Source organism: Zeus faber (genome assembly GCF_960531495.2).
Source record: "Zeus faber genome assembly, chromosome: 10".
NCBI lineage: Eukaryota > Metazoa > Chordata > Actinopteri > Zeiformes > Zeidae > Zeus > Zeus faber.
In genome coordinates, this window is record NC_137199.1 from 874,495 (window position 1) to 888,031 (window position 13,537).

Consider the following 13,537-nt stretch of genomic DNA (forward strand, 5'->3'; position numbering starts at 1 on the left):
AAGATTGAAATATTGAAAGATAGAATGAAAGAAAGATTGAAAGATTGAAAGAAAGATTGAAAGAAAGATTGAAAGATTGAAAGATTGAAAGAAAGATTGAATGTTTGAAAGAAAGATTGAAAGAAAGATTTAAAGAAAGAAAGATTGAAAGAAAGAATGAAAGAAAGATTGAAAGATAGATGGAAAGAAAGATTGAAAGAAAGAAAGATTGAAAGAATAACAAAAGAAAGATTGAAAGATTGGAAGAAATATTGAAAGATAGAAAAATTGAAAGAAAGAAAGATTGAAAAAAAGAATTAAAGAAAGATTGAAAGATTGAAAGAAAGAATGAAAGAAAGATTGAAAGATTGAAATATTGAAAGAAAGAATGAAAGAAAGATTGAAAGATTGAAAGATTGAAATAAAGATTGAAAGTTTGAAAGAAAGATTGAAAGAAAGATTTAAAGAAAGAAAGATTGAAAGAAATATTGAAAGAAAGATTGAAAATTGAAAGAAAGATTGAAAGAAAGAATGAAAGAAAGATTGAACGATTGAAATATTGAAATAAAGAATGAAAGTTTGAAAGAAAGATTGAAAGAAAGTTTTAAAGAAAGAAAGATTGAAAGTAAAAAAGATTGAAAGAAATATTGAAAGAAAGATTGAAAGATTGAAAAAAAGAATAAAAGAAAGATTGAAAGAATGAAAGAAAGATTGAAATAAATAATGAAAGAAAGATTGAAAGAAGGAATGAAAGAATGAAAGAAAGATTGAAAGATTGAAAGAAAGAACGATTGAAAGATTGAAAGAAAGAATGAAAGATTGAAAGAAAGATTGAAAGATTGAAAGAAAGATTGAAAAAATTAAAGATTGAAAGAAAGAATAAAAGAAAGATTGAAAGAACGATTGAAAGATTGAAAGAAAGAATGAAAGAAAGATTAAAGGAAGGAATGAAAGAATGAAAGAAAGATTGAAAGATTGAAAGAAATATTGAAAGGAAGAAAGATTGAAAGTAAGAAAGATTGAAAGATTAAAAAAAAGAATAAAAGAAAGATTGAAAGATTGAAAAAAAGATTGAACGAAATAATGAAAGAAAGATTGAAAGAAATAATGAAAGAAGGAATGAAAGAATGAAAGAAAGATTGAAAGAAATATTGAAAGTAAGAAAGATTGAAAAAAAGAATGAATAAAAGATTGAAAGAAAGATTGAAAAAAAGAAAGATTTAAAGAAATATTGAAAGAAAAATTTAAACAAAGATTGAAAGACTGAAAGAAAGATTGAAAGAAAGAATGAAAGAATGAAAGAATGAAAGAAAGATTGAAAGAAAGATTGAAAGAAAGAAAGATTGAAAGTCATATAAATTGAAAGAAAGAATGAAAGAAAGATTGAAAGATTAAATGATTGAAAGAAAGATTGAAAGAAATAATGAAAGAAAGATTGAAAGAAATAATGGAAGAAGGAATGAAAGAATGAAAGAAAGATTGAAAGAAATACTGAAAGTAAGACAGATTGAAAGAAAGAATGAAAGACAGATTGAAAGAAAGAATGAAAGAAAGATTGAAAGAAAGAATGAAAGAATGAAAAAAAGATTTAAAGATTGAAAGAAATATTGAAAGAAAGAAAGATTGAAAGTAATACAAATTCAAAGAAAGAATGAAAGAAAGATTGAAAGTAAGAAAGATTGAAAGAAAGATTGAAAGAAAGATTGATAGAAAGATTGAAAGATTGAAAGATTGAAAGAAAGATTGAAAAAAAGAATAAAAGAAAGATTGAAGGATTGAAAAAAAGATTGAAAGAAATAATGAAAGAAAGATTGAAAGAAATAATGAAAGAAGGAATGAAAGATTGAAAGAAAGATTGAAAAAAAGAAAGATTTAAAGAAATATTGAAAGAAAAATTTAAACAAAGATTGAAAGACTGAAAGAATGATTGAAAGAAAGAATGAAAGAATGAAAGAATGAAAGAAAGATTGAAAGAAAGATTGAAAGACTGAAAGAATGATTGAAAGAAAGAATGAAAGAATGAAAGAATGAAAGAAAGATTGAAAGAAAGATTGAAAGAAAGAAAGATTGAAAGTCATATAAATTGAAAGAAAGAATGAAAGAAAGATTGAACGATTGAAAGAAAGATTGAAAGAAAGAAAGATTGAAAGAAAGAATGAAAGAAAGAATGAAAGAAAGATTGAAAGAAAGAATGAAAGAATGAAAAAAAGATTTAAAGATTGAAAGAAATATTGAAAGAAAGAAAGATTGAAAGTAATAAAAATTTAAAGAAAGAATGAAAGAAAGATTGAAAGTAAGAAAGATTGAAAGAAAGATTGAAAGAAAGATTGATAGAAAGATTGAAAGATTGAAAGATTGAAAGAAAGATTGAAAAAAAGAATAAAAGAAAGATTGAAAGATTGAAAAAAGATTGAAAGAAATAATGAAAGAAAGATTGAAAGAAATAATGAAAGAAGGAATGAAAGAATGAAAGAAAGATTGAAAGAAATATTGAAAGTAAGAAAGATTGAAAAAAAGAATGAAAGAAAGATTGAAAGAAAGATTGAAAAAAAGAAAGATTTAAAGAAATATTGAAAGAAAAATTTAAACAAAGATTGAAAGACTGAAAGAAAGATTGAAAGAAAGAATGAAAGAATGAAAGAATGAAAGAAAGATTGAAAGAAAGATTGAAAGAAAGAAAGATTGAAAGTCATATAAATTGAAAGAAAGAATGAAAGAAAGATTGAACGATTGAAAGAAAGATTGAAAGAAAGAAAGATTGAAAGAAAGAATGAAAGACAGATTGAAAGAAAGAATGAAAGAAAGATTGAAAGAAAGAATGAAAGAATGAAAAAAAGATTTAAAGATTGAAAGAAATATTGAAAGAAAGAAAGATTGAAAGTAATAAAAATTTAAAGAAAGAATGAAAGAAAGATTGAAAGTAAGAAAGATTGAAAGAAAGATTGAAAGAAAGATTGATAGAAAGATTGAAAGATTGAAAGATTGAAAGAAAGATTGAAAAAAAGAATAAAAGAAAGATTGAAAGAATGAAAGAAAGATTGAAATAAATAATGAAAGAAAGATTGAAAGAAGGAATGAAAGAATGAAAGAAAGATTGAAAGATTGAAAGAAATATTGAAAGAAAGAACGATTGAAAGATTGAAAGAAAGAATGAAAGATTGAAAGAAAGATTGAAAGATTGAAAGAAAGATTGAAAAAATGAAAGATTGAAAGAAAGAATAAAAGAAAGATTGAAAGAACGATTGAAAGATTGAAAGAAAGAATGAAAGAAAGATTAAAGGAAGAAATGAAAGAATGAAAGAAAGATTGAAAGAAAGAATGAAAGAATGAAAGAATGAAAGAAAGATTGAAAGAAAGATTGAAAGAAAGAAAGATTGAAAGTCATATAAATTGAAAGAAAGAATGAAAGAAAGATTGAACGATTGAAAGAAAGATTGAAAGAAATAATGAAAGAAGGAATGAAAGAATGAAAGAAAGATTGAAAGAAATATTGAAAGTAAGAAAGATTTAAAGAAATATTGAAAGAAAAATTTAAACAAAGATTGAAAGACTGAAAGAAAGATTGAAAGAAAGAATGAAAGAATGAAAGAATGAAAGAAAGATTGAAAGAAAGATTGAAAGAAAGAAAGATTGAAAGTCATATAAATTGAAAGAAAGAATGAAAGAAAGATTGAAAGATTAAATGATTGAAAGAAAGATTGAAAGAAATAATGAAAGAAAGATTGAAAGAAATAATGGAAGAAGGAATGAAAGAATGAAAGAAAGATTGAAAGAAATACTGAAAGTAAGAAAGATTGAAAGAAAGAATGAAAGACAGATTGAAAGAAAGAATGAAAGAAAGATTGAAAGAAAGAATGAAAGAATGAAAAAAAGATTTAAAGATTGAAAGAAATATTGAAAGAAAGAAAGATTGAAAGTAATACAAATTCAAAGAAAGAATGAAAGAAAGATTGAAAGTAAGAAAGATTGAAAGAAAGATTGAAAGAAAGATTGATAGAAAGATTGAAAGATTGAAAGATTGAAAGAAAGATTGAAAAAAAGAATAAAAGAAAGATTGAAAGATTGAAAAAAAGATTGAAAGAAATAATGAAAGAAAGATTGAAAGAAATAATGAAAGAAGGAATGAAAGATTGAAAGAAAGATTGAAAAAAAGAAAGATTTAAAGAAATATTGAAGGAAAAATTTAAACAAAGATTGAAAGACTGAAAGAATGATTGAAAGAAAGAATGAAAGAATGAAAGAATGAAAGAAAGATTGAAAGACTGAAAGAATGATTGAAAGAAAGAATGAAAGAATGAAAGAATGAAAGAAAGATTGAAAGAAAGATTGAAAGAAAGAAAGATTGAAAGTCATATAAATTGAAAGAAAGAATGAAAGAAAGATTGAACGATTGAAAGAAAGATTGAAAGAAAGAAAGATTGAAAGAAAGAATGAAAGAAAGAATGAAAGAAAGATTGAAAGAATGAAAAAAAGATTTAAAGATTGAAAGAAATATTGAAAGAAAGAAAGATTGAAAGTAATAAAAATTTAAAGAAAGAATGAAAGAAAGATTGAAAGTAAGAAAGATTGAAAGAAAGATTGAAAGAAAGATTGATAGAAAGATTGAAAGATTGAAAGATTGAAAGAAAGATTGAAAAAAAGAATAAAAGAAAGATTGAAAGATTGAAAAAAGATTGAAAGAAATAATGAAAGAAAGATTGAAAGAAATAATGAAAGAAGGAATGAAAGAATGAAAGAAAGATTGAAAGAAATATTGAAAGTAAGAAAGATTGAAAAAAAGAATGAAAGAAAGATTGAAAGAAAGATTGAAAAAAAGAAAGATTTAAAGAAATATTGAAAGAAAAATTTAAACAAAGATTGAAAGACTGAAAGAAAGATTGAAAGAAAGAATGAAAGAATGAAAGAAAGATTGAAAGAAAGATTGAAAGAAAGAAAGATTGAAAGTCATATAAATTGAAAGAAAGAATGAAAGAAAGATTGAACGATTGAAAGAAAGATTGAAAGAAAGAAAGATTGAAAGAAAGAATGAAAGACAGATTGAAAGAAAGAATGAAAGAAAGATTGAAAGAAAGAATGAAAGAATGAAAAAAAGATTTAAAGATTGAAAGAAATATTGAAAGAAAGAAAGATTGAAAGTAATAAAAATTTAAAGAAAGAATGAAAGAAAGATTGAAAGTAAGAAAGATTGAAAGAAAGATTGAAAGAAAGATTGATAGAAAGATTGAAAGATTGAAAGATTGAAAGAAAGATTGAAAAAAAGAATAAAAGAAAGATTGAAAGAATGAAAGAAAGATTGAAATAAATAATGAAAGAAAGATTGAAAGAAGGAATGAAAGAATGAAAGAAAGATTGAAAGATTGAAAGAAATATTGAAAGAAAGAACGATTGAAAGATTGAAAGAAAGAATGAAAGATTGAAAGAAAGATTGAAAGAAAGATTGAAAAAATGAAAGATTGAAAGAAAGAATAAAAGAAAGATTGAAAGAACGATTGAAAGATTGAAAGAAAGAATGAAAGAAAGATTAAAGGAAGAAATGAAAGAATGAAAGAAAGATTGAAAGATTGAAAGAAATATTGAAAGGAAGAAAGATTGAAAGTAAGAAAGATTGAAAGATTAAAAAAAAGAATAAAAGAAAGATTGAAAGATTGAAAAAAAGATTGAACGAAATAATGAAAGAAAGATTGAAAGAAATAATGAAAGAAGGAATGAAAGAATGAAAGAAAGATTGAAAGAAATATTGAAAGTAAGAAAGATTGAAAAAAAGAATGAATAAAAGATTGAAAGAAAGATTGAAAAAAATAAAGATTTAAAGAAATATTGAAAGAAAAATTTAAACAAAGATTGAAAGACTGAAAGAAAGATTGAAAGAATGAAAGAAAGATTGAAAGAAAGATTGAAAGAAAGATTGAAAGAAAGAAAGATTGAAAGTCATATAAATTGAAAGAAAGAATGAAAGAAAGATTGAACGATTAAATGATTGAAAGAAAGATTAAAAGAAATAATGAAAGAAAGATTGAAAGAAATAATGGAAGAAGGAATGAAAGAATGAAAGAAAGATTGAAAGAAATACTGAAAGTAAGAAAGATTGAAAAAAAGAATGAAAGAAAGATTGAAAGAAAGATGGAAAAAAAGAAAGATTGAAAGAAATATTGAAAGAAAAATTTAAAGAAAGATTGAAAGATTGAAAGATTGAAAGAAAGATTGAAAAAAAGAATAAAAGAAAGATTGAAAGATTGAAAGAAAGATTGAAATAAATAATGAAAGAAAGATTAAAGGAAGGAATGAAAGAATGAAAGAAAGATTGAAAGATTGAAAGAAATATTGAAAGAAAGAAAGATTGAAAGTAAGAAAGATTGAAAGATTGAAAAAAAGATTGAAAGAAATAATGAAAGAAAGATTGAAAGAAATAATGAAAGAAGGAATGAAAGAATGAAAGAAAGATTGAAAGAAATATTGAAAGTAAGAAAGATTGAAAAAAAGAATGAAAGAAAGATTGAAAGAAAGATTGAAAAAAAGAAAGATTTGAAGAAATATTGAAAGAACATTTAAACAAAGATTGAAAGATTGAAAGAAAGATTGAAAGAAAGAATGAAAGAATAAAAGAAAGATTGAAAGAAATATTGAAAGTAAGAAAGATTGAAAAAAAGAATGAAAGAAAGGTTGAAAGAAAGATTGAAAAAAAGAAAGATTTGAAGAAATATTGAAAGAAAAATTTAAACAAAGATTGAAAGACTGAAAGAAAGATTGAAAGAAAGAATGAAAGAATGAAAGAATGAAAGAAAGATTGAAAGAAATATTGAAAGAAAGAAAGATTGAAAGTCATATAAATTGAAAGAAAGAATGAAAGAAAGATTGAAAGAAAGAATGAAAGAAAGATTGAAAGAAAGAATGAAAGAATGAAAAAAAGATTTAAAGATTGAAAGAAATATTGAAAGAAAGAAAGATTGAAAGTAATAAAAATTGAAAGAAAGACTGAAAGAAAGATTGAAAGTAAGAAAGATTGAAAGAAAGATTGAAAGAAAGATTGATAGAAAGATTGAAAGATTGAAAGATTGAAAGAAAGATTGAAAAAAAGAATAAAAGAAAGATTGAAAGATTGAAAGAAAGATTGAAATAAATAATGAAAGAAAGATTAAAGGAAGGAATGAAAGAATGAAAAAAAAGATTGAAAGATTGAAAGAAATATTGAAAGAAAGAAAGATTGAAAGTAAGAAAGATTGAAAGATTGAAAAAAAGAATAAAAGAAAGATTGAAAGATTGAAAAAAAGATTGAAAGAAATAATGAAAGAAAGATTGAAAGAAATAATGAAAGAAGGAATGAAAGAATGAAAGAAAGATTGAAAGAAATATTGAAAGTAAGAAAGATTGAAAAAAAGAATGAAAGAAAGATTGAAAGAAAGATTGAAAAAAAGAAAGATTTAAAGAAATATTGAAAGAAAAATGTAAACAAAGATTGAAAGACTGAAAGAAAGATTGAAAGAAAGAATGAAAGAATGAAAGAATGAAAGAAAGATTGAAAGAAAGATTGAAAGAAACAAAGATTGAAAGTCATATAAATTGAAAGAAAGAATGAAAGAAAGATTGAACGATTGAAAGAAAGATTGAAAGAAAGAAAGATTGAAAGAAAGAATGAAAGACAGATTGAAAGAAAGAATGAAAGAAAGATTGAAAGAAAGAATGAAAGAATGAAAAAAAGATTTAAAGATTGAAAGAAATATTGAAAGAAAGAAAGATTGAAAGTAATAAAAATTTAAAGAAAGAATGAAAGAAAGATTGAAAGTAAGAAAGATTGAAAGAAAGATTGATAGAAAGATTGAAAGATTGAAAGATTGAAAGAAAGATTAAAAAAAAGAATAAAAGAAAGATTGAAAGAATGAAAGAAAGATTGAAATAAATAATGAAAGAAAGATTGAAAGAAGGAATGAAAGAATGAAAGAAAGATTGAAAGATTGAAAGAAATATTGAAAGAAAGAACGATTGAAAGATTGAAAGAAAGAATGAAAGATTGAAAGAAAGATTGAAAGATTGAAAGAAAGATTGAAAAAATGAAAGATTGAAAGAAAGAATAAAAGAAAGATTGAAAGAACGATTGAAAGATTGAAAGAAAGAATGAAAGATTGAAAGAAACATTGAAAGAAAGATTGAAAGATTGAAAGAAAGAATGAAAGAGAGATTGAAAGATTGAATGAAAGATTGAAAGATCGATTGAAAGATTGAAAGATTGAAAGAAAGATTGAAAGTTTGAAAGAAAGATTTAAAGAAAGATTGAAATATTGAAAGAAATATTGAAAGAGAGAAAGATTAAAAGTAAGAAAGATTGAAAGAAAGAATGAAAGAAAGATTGAATGATTGAAAGATTGAAAGAAAGAAAGATTGAAAGAAAGCTTGAAAGATTGAAAGAAGGAATGAAAGAATGAAAGAAAGAATGAAAGAAAGATTGAAAGAAAGATTGAAAGAAAGATTGAAAGAAAGAAAGATTGAAAGTAAGAAAGATTGAAAGAAAGAATGAAAGAAAGATTGAAAGATTGAAAGAAAGATTGAAAAAAGAAAGATTGAAAGAAAGATTGAAAGAAAGATTGAACGACTGAAAGAAAGAATGAAAGAAAGATTGAAAGATAGATTGAAAGAGAGATTGAAAGAAATATTGAAAGACTGAAAGAAAGAATGAAAGAAATATTGAAAGAAAGATTGAAAGAAAGAAAGAAAAATTGAAAGAAAGATTGAAAGATTGAAAGAAAGATTGAAAGAACGATTGAAATAAAGGAGAACGAAAGAAAGGTTGATCCATTAACATCAGCACAACCCCATTGTGTTTATTGTTCTATGATAAGATTGAAAGAAAGATTGAAAATAAGATTGAAAGAAACAAAGATTGAAAGAAAGATTTAAAAAAAATGAGTACTAGTCACTTTTAAAAAATCATTTGTCCTATGGATTAAATGCCATACACACTTGCATCTCTCCCCTCCCACCCCACACACATTCACATGACCAATCCTCCCAACACCCACACACACATGCGTACATGCACACACACACACACACACACACACACACACACACTAGCACAGGAATAAATGTACCCGTACATGTTAGGCCCACGGCCTCCCAGCGCCACTAGAGGCCGCCCTTGCCCCATCTGCAGCTCCCTACTCAGACCCAATTGCACACACCTGGGATCAATTACCCGCACTGTATTTAGCCCCAGCTTCCTAGCCATTCCTTGCCAGACCGTCAACTAGCTTTCCCCGAGTTGCATAGCGATTGGCTCCCTTCCTAGTTCCTAGTTCCTAGTTCCTAGTTCCTAGTTCCCAGTTCCCAGTTCCAAGTTCCTAGTTTATGTCTTGTTGTCTCGCCTTCCCTTCACCTGTCTGTCTCCGCTTGTCGACCAGGACTCTCCACCCAGCCTGGTTCCCCGTCTCTCCACCCGGATCCTGGACCCCATCTCCTGGTCATCATCGTCCCTGCCCTGCCCTGCTCCATCCCCTCCCGACCAGGTCCCCCCGGCCAGCTCCACCGTCCCGGTTAATAAACATCCCTTGCCTGCCTCCCGTGTCCCTGTGTCGTGCGTTTGGGTTCCTCCCTGTTCGGGCCGTGACAGTACGGTCTGGCCAGGAAAACATGGACCCAGCCGACACAGAAGGGCTCCGCCGCGCACTCCGGGACAGAGGAGTGTTGCTTGGGCAACATGACCGGGTCCTCCGGGACATCGCGGAACACCTCCGGACCATCTCTGCGGCCGTCAGCAGCCTGCAGGGCCCTCCGGCCCCCGTGGCCTCCCCTGCTCCTCCGACCTGCCCTCCTTCCCCCACCAGGGCTCCCAGCGCCTCTCTCGTTCCCCCTGAGCCCCACGTTCCGGCTCCAGCGCCTTACGACGGCGATTTCGGCACCTGCCGCGCCTTCCTTGTGCAGTGCGCGGTGGTTTTCCAACAGCGGCTGTCGTCGTACGCCTCCGATAGTGCCCACATCGCGTTCCTCATCTCCTGCCTGAGAGGGGCGGCTCTCGGCTGGGGTTCCGCGGTTTGGAGTCAGGGGGGTCCCGTGAGTCTCTCCTACGATCTGTTTACCCGCGAAATGAGGAGAGTCTTCGACCACCCAGTTTGCGGCAAGGAGGCCGCCAGAAGACTCCTCTCCCTCCGCCAGGGTTCCCGTAGCGTCGCCTCCCTCGTCGTCGAGTTCCGGACTCTAGCCGCGGAAAGCGGCTGGAATGACGGAGCCCTGCAGGACGTGTTCCAGCGTGCCCTGAACGACGAGTTGCGGGACGAGCTGGCACGGCGGGACGAGCCCACGGACCTGGACCAACTAGTGGAGACCTCAATCCGCCTGGACAACCGGCTACGGGAGCGCCAGCGCGAGAGGGAGGGGGCGAGCCTCCAGTCCGTGCCTCCCGCCTGGGCGGCCACGCCCCAGTCTCCAGCGCCCGCTACTCTTGGGCGCCGCACAAGTCCCCCGACTCTCTCCGATGCCGAGCCAATGCAGCTTGGTCGCTCCCGGATCTACCCAGAGGAGCGAGCACGCCGCCTACAGACCGGTGCCTCTCTGTATTGCGGTCGGCTGGGACACCTCTGAGCCACCTGCCCGGTCCGGCCACGAGAGGGCGACTCCTCGGTAGGGCTACGCTCCGGCCGCTCCAGCACCGACCCTCTCTCCCGTCCGCTGCTCCCAGCTACCCTCTCTTGGGGAAATATAACACTCTCTTCCTCTGCTCTCATAGATTCCGGGGCAGATGCGAGTTTCCTCGACTAGGGACTAGCACGCCAGCTAGGGCTGACACCCGTTCCTCTCCCCGCACCGCTCGAGGTCAAGGAGCTGAATGGGTCGCATCTGACCCGGATTACCCACCAGACAGCTCCCCTCAAGCTGCTACTCTCCGGCAACCACCATGAGTCTTTAAGGTTCTTCCTTATTGATTCCCCACTGAATCCCGTGGTGCTGGGGTACCCCTGGCTCCAGACCGATAACCCTCAGATGGACTGGCGCTCGGGCAGCGTGAGCTCCTGGAGCACACACTGTCATGCCCACTGCCTCGGCTCGGCCCCAACCCCGCTGCGGGGTGCGCCGCTGGGCGCGCCGCCGGGGGTCCCCAGGAGCCCTGACCTGCCCTCGGTCCCATCGCAATATCTGGACCTAGCCCCGGTCTTCAGCAAGCAGGAGGCGCTATCCTTACCACCTCATCGCCCCTATGACTGCGCAATCAACCTCCTGCCAGGCGCCCCCCTCCCCTGCAGTCGCCTGTATAACGTCTCCCGGCCTGAACAGGAGGCCATGGAGACTCACATCCGCGACTCTCTCGCTGCCAGGATTACTCGTCCCTCGTTTTCTCCGCTAGGCGCAGGGTTCTTCTTTGTTGCGGAGAAGGACAAGACCCTCCGTCCTTGCGTCGATTTCAGGGGACTGAACGATATCACGATCAAAGACAAGTACCCCTTGCCCCTGATGGATTCAGTCTTCGTCCCCATCCAGGGGGCCACCCACTTTTCCGAGCTGGACCTCCGCAACGCTTACCACCTGGTCCGCATCCGCAAAGGGGACGAGTGGAAGACTGCCTTTAACACCCCGCTCGGACACTTTGAGTACCTTGTTATGCCCTGTGGGCTGTCAAATGCCCCAGCGGTCTTCCAGGCCCTAATTAACGGGAGGTTAGCAACTAGCTTTCCCCGAGTTGCATCGCCGCGTCAGCCGCGTCAGCCGCGTCAGCCGCGTCAGCGATTGGCTCCCTTCCTAGTTCCTAGTTCCCAGTTCCAAGTTCCAAGTTCCAAGTTCCTAGTTTATGTCTTGTTGTCTCGCCTTCCCTTCACCTGTCTGTCTCCGCTGGTCGACCAGGACTCTCCACCCAGCCTGGTTCCCCGTCTCTCCACCCGGATCCTGGACCCCATCTCCTGGTCATCATCGTCCCTGTCCTGCCCTGCTCCATCCCCCCCCGACCAGGTCCCCCCGGCCAGCTCCACCGTCCCGGTTAATAAACATCACTTTATTATTTGCCTGCCTCCCGTGTCCCTGTGTCGTGCGTTTGGGTTCCTCCCTGTTCTGGTCGTGACAGTACATCCAGTATGTATACACACACAGTCATGTTAACCTATACACTGTGGTTTAAACAGGACTACGTACTACCCATATGCACTCACAGCACTGTGTATATCCTCTCCCACCACACACATTCACATAACAAACCGTCCCGGCACACACACACACACACACACACACACACAATGATGCAAGTCATATCAACACAGCTGAAGCCGCCTTGTTTTATGAATTCTTCTCATGCCGCAGCCTTCAGCTCTCCAGTAGCTCTCCAGCAGCTCCTCGTGTCCCAGCAGAGCTGCCGTGCAGTTGTTCTGCTGCTAAAGGCTGTCAACGTTCAGCGGGCGGACGCTCGTTTGCCCCCACCCTCCGAGCTCCCCTGCCATCCAGGGTCCTTCTGACCCCCCCCCCCCCCCCCCCCCCCCTTTAGCAGGGAGCTTGCCATCCTGCTTCTGTGTGTGGCCAGAGTCCACCGCTGCACACATCCCCTGGCCGACACGGCCCGTTGTGTTGTTTTTTTTTTATAATAGGGGGGATAAACAAAGTGTGTGTGTGGCGGAACAATCTCACGGGTTACAGGGGCCAAGGGTTCACCTGTTGACGATGACGAAGCCCGGCATTGACGTGCAAGCTTGGCGGCGGTAGTGGCGCACGGCTGAAGGCGACGTAGCTAAATCACCTCCACGGGGTGTTTACGGGGAAGGATCATTAGCGAGCTCGGCTACCTGCGTTACTCCTCGCTCTCCCTCCGTCAGCGTTTCGGCAGGAGTCCAGGGAGTCTGATGCCCTCATTAATAAAGATTACTATCTTATCCTACAATGAATAGTAGTAATTTTAATAATTATGCCGAACAGCGATAAACTTAATCTCATTAAATTAATGCCCAATCGTTCTTCTTTACAAAGAATAATCCACGTATTCATAATAATAAATAATAATTTGGTTATCAAAATGCGTCATTATAGACGTTTTTTTTTAATATCTTAATGGTATATTTTGTACGATCACATTAGCATGATGTAATAATAATTTTGGGAATGCATTATTAAAATATATTAAAATAATTTATTTGGATGGAGTAATTTTTTGGAGAAGCTTCCGCATTGCGGGAGGAGAACGTCTGAGAGAAGCACACTATATTTACCCTATCTCCTCATGCCGTGACTGTGCCCAATATTGAAACAGCAGAAGAAGAACGGGGGCAATAAAATGGATATAGAGTAAGTGCACGAAAAAAAAATGTTTTAGAAAGTTTACTTTTCAATTGTTACACGTTTTTGCTGTTAAATGCTAGCAGGTTTTGTGTTATAACACGATATAACACGGAGAGATTATGCATGCAAAAGTTAATGACTTTGTTTTATTTTATAAAGCCGTTTTTAACATGCACAGTATCTAGCTTTAGTTAAATGTGTGTTGGAGTGGAGTGTTAACTAGCATTTAGATTTAGTTTACTGTGTGTTGGGGCAGGGAGACGGTACTGTGAGAGAGAGACGGTTTTCAAACAGACAGACGGACCCGCTAGCTAAGTTT